We start from the raw sequence: 10,390 nt of genomic DNA on the forward strand, positions 1-10,390 counted from the left end.
TCTTCGATATTGATTGAGTCTATCTGCCTCGACAGATCCTCTACTACACCTTCAATGTCAGATACTGCATTTCTAACTGAGTTTATTTCTTTGGTAGCTGCCTGAATTTTTGTGTTTAATGTTCCAGATACTTCAGCTATTTCACTTTTCACCTGTTTCTGCATTTTCTGAATTTGATCACTGATCTTAGTTTGGACCTCACCCAAATGGGTATTTAATTCAGCCGTAATTTCTTTATGCAGATCTGTTTTGATTGTGCCTAGCTCTGTTTTTAATGATTCGCTTACAGCATCTAGTCGGGCGTTAACAGTCTCATTTTGTGTTTTTATAATCTCATTTTGTGTTTTTATATTCTCATTTACTGCGTCAAACTGTTGTTTCAGCATTTCCATTAACGCACCGAGGTCATTTGTAGCTGCAGCGGGACGAGTTTGGACTTCAGGGTCACTTTCCCCTGTTACAGACATGGTTAGTTCAGTTTCCACACGGGAACCTACCGTTCGCGATCGTAAAGGGTATGGAATACTATTAACGTCTTCACTCCCGTCTCCTGTTGTCACCTGTCTCTGTTTACTATCTGCCATTTTCGTTAGTAAATCACGTGCTACGTAAGGCTTTCGTCGTTTGTCAGTGACGTGGTGAGTCCGCTAAGAGCACCACTCTCGCGTGAGCAACAAATGAAATTCTATCTGGCAAGAAGACAAGATGGAACCTAACCGTTTCAGACAAATGAATGAAGATGCTCTTCACTGCAAATTGCGCACACTATCCACCATGTTGAAAATGCAATACAGGTATACTAACAATGGGGAGAAATAATTTCTATTATCAGACTACGAAGAATTTTACTTTGAAAGATAAAATAAAGCAGATTTTCTATAGCGGGAAGGAGATAGAAAGGATGTGGATCGACTTGGAAAAGCAACGTTGCTACTGAAGCACTACACTGCGTATGCAAAATTCTGACTTACTTTTTGATGGCTTGAATACCGCTATGTTGTCTCAGCAAATTCACGTCTCTTTTCTCTTCTTTTCTCTCGGTAATTAAACTGCATTATTGACCGTTATTCTCACAGAAAGACGATGTGTACATGAAACGACAGAACATTTATTAACACAAGCACATAGAAAATTTTCCAAGAATTTGAACTAATTTTTGGTCAGGTCCCCGTTCGGGCGCCAAGTGTGATGTTACAAAATAAGAGTGATGTTGTTATTCGATGGAAAGTTGGAAATTGAGATTTAACTAACTGTTTTATCAATCACAATTGGCGTAAGAATCATGGACTGACCATTGTCATAAAATATTGCATTATGAGATGTGAATAGTTTTTACTTGCGGTTTCGCGTGGCTTGAGGCAGTCACAACTAGCGTGCTATTGATTAAGAAGTTGCGTTATCGTCTTTCTAATTACTTCATGATCGTAGATACGGTCATACCCGGTTGTGAAGTTATTGTTATGACAAAAAAAAATTTCCTAAGGGACCAGAAAGTTCTTAAGGGCGCAAAAACAACTGTAACATCACACAAAAGAGAAATTCAATATTAACGCTGATGCAAGAAGACGATAAAACAGTTTTCTTTTTATCAATGTAACACGCACATTGGACTGCTGATCTTGGAGTCTGTAATATTAGCAAAATGTATAATTAAAATGAAAATAATACTGAGGAGATAATAGAAATGAGCACTGCTAAATGATTCAGTATTCCCAGAACAAATATTTATTATAACTAAAACATATATCGTACCTTAAGCTTAATACAACAATGACGGTAGATTTTTTATGTCCGTATCATGTCCATTGAGCGCTCTTTTATATAGCCATTGTCCTCTTGAGTCGCTCGTGCTTCGTCACGGTAAGTTACAACAGTTCTTCTTCCTACACTTCACTCAAAACTTAGACGGAACACGTTTTTATCTATTTAGTAAAAATAATTAGATCAGACCGCCACAAATCTGCGTCCGTCTTACTCGAGAAAAACAGTAAAAGTCTTCTTAGCGCTCAAGGCTTCATTTGTTCTCCCTCGAACAAAATAGTGAAGGATCGTATATCTATCCGTATTTTTCTGTTTTTATTGCCGCCCAAAGACGACGAATTACATTATCTAGAAAATTCCACCGTCGCCATGCGACGCCTTATTATACATTAATCATTATTTACAAACAAGTATTTGCCTTCTGGCTGAAAGTATTAACTACTCGTATTTGTTGTTTTAATGAAGTCAAAAATAGCGAATATCTCATTGCCTCCCATGAGGAGAGAGGGAATGCCGAAGGATTACCTCGATCCTCATGTCCTCATGAGATATTCGTGATTTTTTGTGTGACATTTACATAATGTTACTGGCGTACTATGTACTTAAATTGAAATTACATTTATAAACATATATCAGATATTTATCATTTTTCAAAATAAAGTTTTTCATTCTTTGTTCATCAGTCACTTCATTCCATAATAGTGTGATGTTACAAAATAGAAGTGATGTTGCTATTCAATGGAAAGTTGGAAATTGAGATTTAACTAACTGTTTTATCAATCACAATTGGCGTAAGAATCATGGATTGACCATTGTCATAAAATATTGCATTATGAGATCTGAATAGTTTTTACTTGCAGTTTCGCGTGGCTTGAGGCAGTCTCAACTAGCGTGCTATTGATTAAGAAGTTGCGTTATCGTCTTTCTAATTACTTCATGATCGTAGATACGATCATACCCGGTTGTGAAGTTATTGTTATGTCAAAACAATTTCCTAAGGGACCAGAAAGTTCTTAAGGGCGCAAAAACAACTGTAACATCACACAAAAGGGAAATTCGATATTAAAGCTGATGCAAGAAGACGATAAAACAGTTTTCTTTTTATCAATGTAACACGCACATTAGACTGCTGATCTTGGTGTCTGTAATATTAGCAAAATGCATAATTAAAATGAAAATAATACTGAGGAGATAATAGAAATGAGCACTGCTAAATGATTCAGTATTCCCAGAACAAATATTTATTATAACTAAAACATATATCGTACCTTAAGCTTAATACTACAATGACGGTAGATTTTTATGTCCATATCATGTCCATTGAGCGCTCTTTTATATAGCCATTGTCTTCTTTGAGTCGCTCGTGCGTCGTCACGGTAAGTTATAACAGTTCTTTACACTTCACTCAAAACTTAGACGGAACACGTTTTTATTTATTTAGTAAAAATAATTAGATCAGACCGCCACAAATCTGCGTCCGTCTTACTCGAGAAAAACAGTACAAGTCTTTTTAGCGCTCAAGGCTTCATTTGTTCTCCAGCGAACAAAATAGTGAAGGATCGCATATCCATCCGTACTTTTCTGTTTATATTGCCGCCCAAAGACGACGAATTACATTATCTAGAAAATTCCACCGTCGCCATGCGACGCCTTATTATATATTAATCATTCTTTATAAACAAGTATTTGCCTTCTGGCTGAATTTGCTGTTTTAATTAAGCCAAAAATAGCGAATATCACATTGCCTCCCATGAGGAGAGAGGGAATGCCGAAGGATTACCTCGATCCTCATGTCCTCATGAGATATTCGTGATTTTTGGTGTGACATTTACATAACGTTACTGGCGTACAAAGTACATAAATTGAAATCACATTTATAAACATATATCAGATATTTATCATTTTTCAAAATAAAGTTTTTCATTCTTTGTTCATCAGTCACTTCATTCCATAATACCAAGATTAACATTTATGAGCATATTTAAGTTTGGTCCATATTTGCTTATAACAATAAGTGAACGTTCATTTCGCACTTCAGGGGATAGAATTCAGGAATTACTTTCTCTTGAGCTTAACAACTAATACATAAGTACAGTGAGTGCTTATTTTCACTAAACTAGAGTGGACAATGTTCGAGCATCTGTTGACTCCTTGTGGTTCAATTACAGTTTAATAACGTAGCACTACACTTCGTGATGCTTTCACTTTCTGTGTTAGCTGTCTACGGCGTACATCATGCAGTACATCTGTCCTTTCCACTGTGGTGCCAGGAATTCAAGTGGCTTCCCGGGTTTTTATTTACAATATGAAACAGAAGAAGTGGAAAATTATTAGTATGACTTACAAGCTACTGGATACATTTGTTAAGGATCGGGACTGGTCTGGAGTTTAGGGTCTTCCTATAGTGCACATTCATTTTCTTTGTCCATCAAGAGACAGGATTATAATTCATTTTAGCAGTGTTCAGGAGTGCCGGTATTAATGGCTTTGAGGCCTGAGTAATCTAACAATCTACTTCTCACTCATCTTAACTTCAACTCAAGAAAATTGCTTAATTTACATATGAAAATGTAGTGACACAAGTGTACAAATGTCTTTCCTCCAGTATGTACGATTGAAGTCTTGGCGGTTAGCAGTTTAAAGTTTGGATTGTTTCGTCACCCACACGTCAGCCACTCACAGCGGCTGCACAGTGTTGCGTGAGCTCCAATACTTAGTATCCGTTCGCGCTCAGGCTGTAACAGAGCTGCTGGTCGTCGATTGCTCCCTTTTTTTTTTGTGAACTTCGTATCACACGAGTGCATCGATACAAACACCTCGCGCGCGTTTCCCATCGGAGGAGCCGGACACTGAAGCTGCCTCCATACTTCTCTGTCAACTGCCTCCCATGAGGCTCACAGGTAAGTGACGACGAGTGTTTTAGCTGTCGCTGCACTTAGAACAACACTGAACTTTGCGTTGCACCTGTTGTCGTAGCCTTGACTTCTTTTTTACACTTGCAGTACAACACTACCACTAGTATACAGTGAACAGTTATTTTTATTATGCACGTCGCACTTTAGTGTGCATCTTCACACAGCATTCGTGCTTAGTTCCTTCGCCGATGGAGTTCATTTACAAAACAATCAATTTTGCACGTTTCCTCCACTGGTATAGAAAGACTTATATTCTACTATTTACAAAATATCACTTACGAGCTAATATTTACAATTAATGGTCACTCCTTTTGTTAAGTCCAGTGAACAACTGCTTTATGAATGGACTCTTTATATCTCAAGGTTTACTTTCACTAGTGAACCTAAAAATATTCTTTCAAACTTTCTTTTAAGGGCTAATCTCCTCATTATGAAAACTACAGGTTTCGCAACACTCGTTGCATTTATTCTTTAGTGCACCCAAGATCATTTTCTACTGCCACGCAGCATATCTACTACTTAACGAGTACGCATTTAACGCTGAATCTCTTTTCTTTGTGCTTTCCTTTGTGCTTGCCAATTTTTTTTTTTTTATATTTGAGGGCAGACTGGATAACAATAGGTCTCCCTCTTCGCTTCATGTACTCAGCAATCGTTCTCTGTTAAAAAAAATAGGGTAACGCGTGTCTACTATTTTTCGCATGAATGGAATTACCGACAGTTCACTGGGTTTACGCAACCGGTCCATAACAAACATTACCAAAGCTAGCGAAGTTCATCACGCTACGTGTCTCATTTCTCATAAGCACTGCTTTGCTTCGAAGCACACGTGCCTTTTACAAGTCGACCCTTGGTCTGGGTTAATGAACCAGGATCAAAAGGAACGGGCACAAGGAAAATGAATTTCATAAGAGGAGTGTCTTAGAAGACATTTTTGCAATAAAATCTGCATGTAAATAAAATTATCTTAATAAACATAGGCACATATATAAACTTCAACCTCCTTCCTTACAGCATGCTTTGCTACTTCTACGTCTTACTCAGGTTATAGTCAATATTAAGTTTAAATATCACTGCATTGCTTGTTCTTTAGATTAGCCTTCAATTAGGGTATTGAATGGTCGCTAGATTACACTACAGATCTTCTGAAGATCTTTACTTGGACTTATTTATGATACAGGTGGCTTGCTGTGTGGTTATTTAGTACGTCGATTCTACTGAAATCAATTCGTCAGCTAACATTCCTCATATACTCTTTACATTGGGCTCAGATCACAGGGAAATAGTTTACTTTCATAGCAATTAGTGGCCTCGTGGAGTACTTACGCTACATTATTGATGCTTCATGGTTTGCCTCTATTTGTACTGTATTTCACCTAACTTAGTTTACTACAGCTTATTGTCTCCTTGCGTGAACACATGCGGGTTACCACTTGTTTTTCCATTTAACAGCACGCTTTAACTGAACTTTAAGCTATTTCTTCTACTCCTGTCCACTGTCTGGAGTGTTTGAACATGTACCCTTTTTTTTTTTTTAAGCAGGTAATTTGGGCTTTTACAACAGAACTTCAAGTACTTACATTACTAAAAATAAATCTATAAATATTCTTGTACCTTGAGAGAAGTGCTTATTTACGCATCCTTCTCCATTTCTCACCTTTACATATTTATATAGCTCCGGGCAATCGCCTCGCAAGCATTTTTTTTTTTTAATACTAACTTAAAATTAAATTGAAATTCTTGGTGCAACCCCAGTTTCCTGCTTCAGCTTGTTGAAGAAATATCGGTTCATGTCCATCACTATAAACAATTTTTTCATACATAGCATTTAATACTTAAAGTTTACATGTAATAGCCGTTACCATGTAGTCAGTGCGCTGTTCAACACAATACTTATCATTAACAGTTCACACAAGGAAATTTCCAGTAAGCAACAATTCATTTCCACGACAGTATTTAACCACTACCATTATAAAATTTCTTTAAGTCTTGATGGTGAAATAAGCCTTTTACTCTCCCCGTAGCCGGGTCAGTTAACAAATAACTCCCTATGTGCGGTTTCCTTAAAATAAGGTAAGGACCTTGGTACATATGTTGCCACTTGCGATTTTTCTTACATATTAATGATGGCTTGAAATGAGTCTTAAGTAATACCTTTTCACCTACATGGTAATTTACAACTTTGTTTACTTTTTTATCATAGCCTTTCTTCCTTAATTGAGCATTGGTGGTAATGGAACTTAAAGCTTCTCGAATTTTGACATCTAGATCTACCTCAGGGCTAGGTATCTTGGGAAGAGGATCAACCCACTCATTCTGTTCCTTCTTTCGAGATATCAACTCGTGTGGAGTAAAACCTGTGGAAGTGTGTGGCAAATTATTAACTATCTCCTCAAAAGGTGTCACAAAATCAACCCAACGAGTTTGCTTGTCTGGAATGTACGTCCGAACAAATCTGTTAAACTCCTTGAAGATCCGCTCAGTCAAATTCGACTGAGGCCTAAAACGTGATATTAAGATCTGCTTGACATTGTGATGGGCCAAGAACTCACGCCATTTGCGGCAAGTAAAGTTGGATGCATTATCTGAAAGTATAGATTCGGGGACTCCGAATCGAGGGAAATAGTCATTTTCAAGACAGCGTATAATAGGCGGAGCACAAGATGTCTTCATAACATACATTCGAACGTATTTTGTGAAGTTGTCGAGAACAGCAACGAGGTATTTGACACCTCCCCTACCCATCGGTAGAGGGCCAGCCAGGTCAATGCTAATGAGCTGATTAGGTCTTTCTGCGATGATCGGATTCAATGGAATTAAAGTAGGAATATTCAGAGCTTTCGCCTTTTGGCAGATGACACAGAATTTTAGCAATTTGTGTATCCGACGATGTGGGTTGGGCACATAACAGTAAGTAGCAATCTTCTTTTTACACTTCTCTGGACCATAGTGGCCCCAAGAAATGTGGGTATACCACAAAAGATGTTCGACAAAACTGCTAGGTATACAAACAAGCCAGTTGTCTGAGGACACAGAGGTATGATGAAATAATACCTGATTATGAATCTTGAAGAATTTGGACAACTTATGGTTTGGATTTTCTTGAAGAAGTCTGATTATTTTTCCCCACTTAGGATCTGTGCTCTGTAGTGTCTGGATTTGCTTGCACAGTTCCAAGAAATATTTTCTATGAATGGGATCCTGCATAAGAAGAACTTTGTAATTCGACATCTGTTCTACCAACTCACTTGTCTCAGGCAGACCTTCTGGTGAACGAGAAAGTGCGTCTGCAATAATGTTATCCTTGCCCTTTATATACACAATATCAAAGTCGTATTCTTGCAAAAATAAACACCACCTGGTCAGGCGCGGATGTTGTAATTTACAGGTCAAAAGATACGAAAGTGCTTGATGGTCCGTAAATACTTTTATCTTTCTGCCAAAAATGTAATAATTAAACCTCTTGAAGGCCCAAATAACTGCAAGTGCCTCCAGCTCAGTAACTGAATAGGACTTTTCACATTCTGTTAAGACCCTACTCGCAAAACTAATCACTCTGATCTGCTCTGTTGCGTCTACTAATTCAATCTGAAACAAACAAGATCCAATTCCAACAAACGAAGCGTCTGAGGTGATACAAAGTTCTTTGTCCATTTGTGGATGACAGAGAATGTTATTGTTTAAAAGACCATCTTTAATTGCCTGAAAAGCTTTCTGACACTCTGGTGTCCAAATCCAATGCGTACTTTTCTTGAGAAGATTGTGCAAAGCGGGATTGTTCATTACTTGACCAGACAGAAATCGTCGAAAGAAAGACGAAAGACCGAGAAATCCTCTTAGTTGCCTCTTAGTTACCGGTGTAGGGAAATTCTTAATCGCAGACAACTTTTCCGGGTCGGGTTTAATCCCTTCAGGTGTAATCACATGACCTAAAAACTTTACCTCACGTTTTCCAAATTTTGACTTTTTCAGATTCGCTGTAACACCATGTTCTTGAAATCTCTGAAACACCTTTCGTAGAATAGCTAAATGATCTTCCCAGTTCTTAGTGGCTATCAACACGTCATCTACATAAACAGTTACCTCATCCAGAAGTTCAGGTCCTAACACAAAATCGAGAGCAGAAATAAATATTCCCGAGCTTACATTTAAACCAAAAGGCATGACCTTAAACTGATATGAGCGGCCGGCAAATATAAAAGCAGTATATTTTCTGGATTCCTTGGCCAATTTCACCTGCCAATAGCTACTTCTTAAATCGAGTGTACTCAAAAATCTAATGCCATGAAATTTTTGCAAGTGCTCCTCAAGTGCTTCAGGCCGAGTCCTTATCGGTACAATTATTTTGTTTATTGATCTGGCGTCCAGTACTAGTCTGACACTACCGTCCTGTTTAAGTACGGACAACAAGGGACTTGAGTACGGCGAATTCGATAACTCGATAACATCCCAACACAGCATTTTCCTAATCTCATGCTTTACAGCTTCTCGTCGGGCGTAGGGTACTGAATAGCTTGCTTTGCAGAACGTTGAGTGGGGAAGCACTTCCATTTTATACTCGAACCCTTTTATTACTCCTGGTTTCTTTGAAAAGATTTTCTTGTAACTTACTAATAAATGGAACAACTCATATTTCTGCTCCCCCCTGAGCTCAGTCGATTCCTTGGCTTTAGCATCGATCTCATCTGTGTCAGGAAGTAAGTCTTCATACTCATTGTCATTTATGTCATCCCATTTACTCAGGTCATTTGTCTGATCAAAGCACGGTTTGGCGGTCCTCTGTCGTCTCCAAACCTGATGCAATGTCAACACTGCCTTCACTTTACTCCTTAACAAGTTAACAACAACTTGTTGTTGATTTACGATAAAGGTACACATTCCAGATTCAATATCTATCACTGCTTTTGTTTGTCGAAGAAACTCCATCCCCAAGAGACATGGAACTGACAAGTTCTTTACTATTAGAAAGTGGCAAAAAACCAAAACAGATTCTATCTGCAGTTGAAGCTGCGTCTGTAAACTAACTCTCTGTTTCAATGGACCAATCGCTCCCGATATGGAGCAGCCCTGAATCGGCAATGATAAAACTTTTGAAACAGAAGACACCTGTCTGAAGAGACATGATGACATCACATTGATGTTTGCTCCTGTATCAACAATGGCTGTGACAGGAATGTTGGCAATAGAAATCTTAATCGAAGCCTGGACCTGTTCATCATAAATGTCATTAATGTCTTGAGCTTCTAGGTCAGGTGCAAGGTCATCTCGTAAGTCGGTCTCATGGTCGTACCGTATCGCATTAACATACTCAGAATCAGAGTATTCGTTAGTACCCCCACTGGAACCGGCAGCGACCTCTAGGAGGCTGAAAGGTGCTGCCTCTAATTTTCGGCAGGATGTTTAACCTGTTTGTCATTCATGGCCTTAAGTGTTTGTTCCGTTTCATATTGGTGCTGGTTATGTGGTACAAATGCCGGTGTAAAGGGGTAAAATCTACTGGGTGCATTCACTTGTGAATAGAATACTTGAGAAGGCTGATGTCGCCCGATCTTTTGGTTGCCGGCAAAACCATTTCCTTGTGAAGGAAAGTTCGCATTTGGTGCCATTTGAAAATTGTTCCGCGGTCCTCTATCCTGTGAATAGTTGTTCTTATGTTGTGCTGGGTGGCCTCCGCCTTGCCCATGCCACTTGCTATATTTCGACCTATAACTTTG

The sequence above is a fragment of the Schistocerca piceifrons genome, chromosome 6 (genome assembly GCF_021461385.2).
Source record: "Schistocerca piceifrons isolate TAMUIC-IGC-003096 chromosome 6, iqSchPice1.1, whole genome shotgun sequence".
Lineage (NCBI taxonomy): Eukaryota > Metazoa > Arthropoda > Insecta > Orthoptera > Acrididae > Schistocerca > Schistocerca piceifrons.